At 45.2% G+C, this 1,547-nt stretch overlaps 1 pseudogene; it reads left to right on the forward strand.

The window, feature by feature from the left end:
* The first annotated feature begins 590 nt into the window (after positions 1–590).
* LOC123858224 (phosphoglycerate mutase 1-like) lies at positions 591–1,332 on the forward strand (annotated as a pseudogene).
* Positions 1,333–1,547: the final 215 nt, after the last annotated feature.

Raw genomic sequence — 1,547 nt, forward strand, 5'->3', positions numbered from 1 at the left:
CCATCTTTCTTACTTTCTTATGTCTGGAAAAACAAATGTTCTTGGTTAGAACTTTACTCAACTTTAATTTTTCACAAATAAGATGTTACCCTGAGTTTGAGCTTCATACTGCAAAGTCTTTTTCAAAAAAAAAAAAAAATGGAACTATATGTGTTATACACCCTGGATAATTTAATAAAATTTATATTTTAAATATCTATGAATTTAGGAATGAAAGTAGATAGATATATGGATATAGATAGATACAGATAGATACAGAGGTAGACAATCCTATATCTTGAGATTCTAGCTCTATAAATAACCCCTAAATGGAGTAAAAACATTTGACAAAACTACCCATATTTTTTCCTAAATGACTTTGGTCATTAATAAACCCTCATTTATTTGTGGCACAATGGGATTTTATCCTACAGTTAACATTTGCACCATCTCTAAGCTCCAATTTCCTCATCTACATAAAGGATAACCTCATAAAAACCATCTTGTGTTAAAATAAGAATTAAGTTAGGCGAGTGTGCAGGCGTGGCTGGGACTAGACAACCGCTCCAGAATCTCTGCTAGTTCCACTCTGTTTGCACCAAGCTGCCGCCATGGCCACCTACAAACTGGTGCTGATCCGGCAGGGCAAGAGCACTTGGGACCTGGAGCACTGCTTCAGTGGCTGGTACGATGTGACCTGAGCCCAGCTGGCACGAGGAGGCAAAGCACGATGGCCAGGTGCTGTGAGATGCTGGCTAGGAGTTTGACATCTGCTTTACCTCAGTGCAGAAGAGAGCAATTCAGACAGGGCTGGATGCCATTGATCAAATGTGGCTGCTGGTAGTGAGGGCTTGATGCCCCAGTGAGCAGCACTATGGGGCTCTGACTGGCCTCAGCTGAAACTGCTGCCAAGCATGGCAAAGCCCAGGTAAAGATCTGGAGGTGCTCTTATGATGTCCCACCACCTGGGATAGAGCCTGACCATCCCTGCTACAGCAACATGAGTAAGGATCACAGGTGTGCGGAGCTCACTGAATATCAGCTACCCTCTTGTGAGAGTCTAAAGTCCACCAGAACTCTGCCCTTTTGGAATGAAGAAATACCTCAGACCAAGGAGGGCAAACGGGTACAGATTGCAGCCCATGGCAACAGCCTTCTGGGCATTGTCAACTGTCTGGAGGATCTTTCCAAAGAGGCTATCATGGAGCAGCACCTGCCAACTGGTATTCCCATGCTCTATGAATTGGTCAAGAACTGGAAGCCCATCAAGCCCATGCAGTTCCTGGGGTTGAAGAGAAGGGGGGTAAAGCCATGGAAGCTTCGGGGGCTGCCCAGAGCAAGGCCAAAAGGTGAAGAACAGGCAGACTACTTGCCCAAGGGCACCCTCCCTGCCCATCCCATTCCACTGCACTTCTTCTCTGCACATGTCACACTAACCACATCTGTAGGCATCTTAAGTTTTAGCTGCAGATTGGGATTGGTGGCTCCTAATTTCGCTTAGCCATTTTGTCTCTTGCATCCACTCCCTTCATATAATCTAATCAGAATGGCACTTCTGGGGCATGGGC

Source organism: Mirounga angustirostris, unplaced genomic scaffold (assembly GCF_029215605.1).
Source record: "Mirounga angustirostris isolate CCGP_5_RB_7025 unplaced genomic scaffold, mMirAng1.0.hap1 SCAF_4, whole genome shotgun sequence".
In the NCBI taxonomy this organism is placed as follows: domain Eukaryota; kingdom Metazoa; phylum Chordata; class Mammalia; order Carnivora; family Phocidae; genus Mirounga; species Mirounga angustirostris.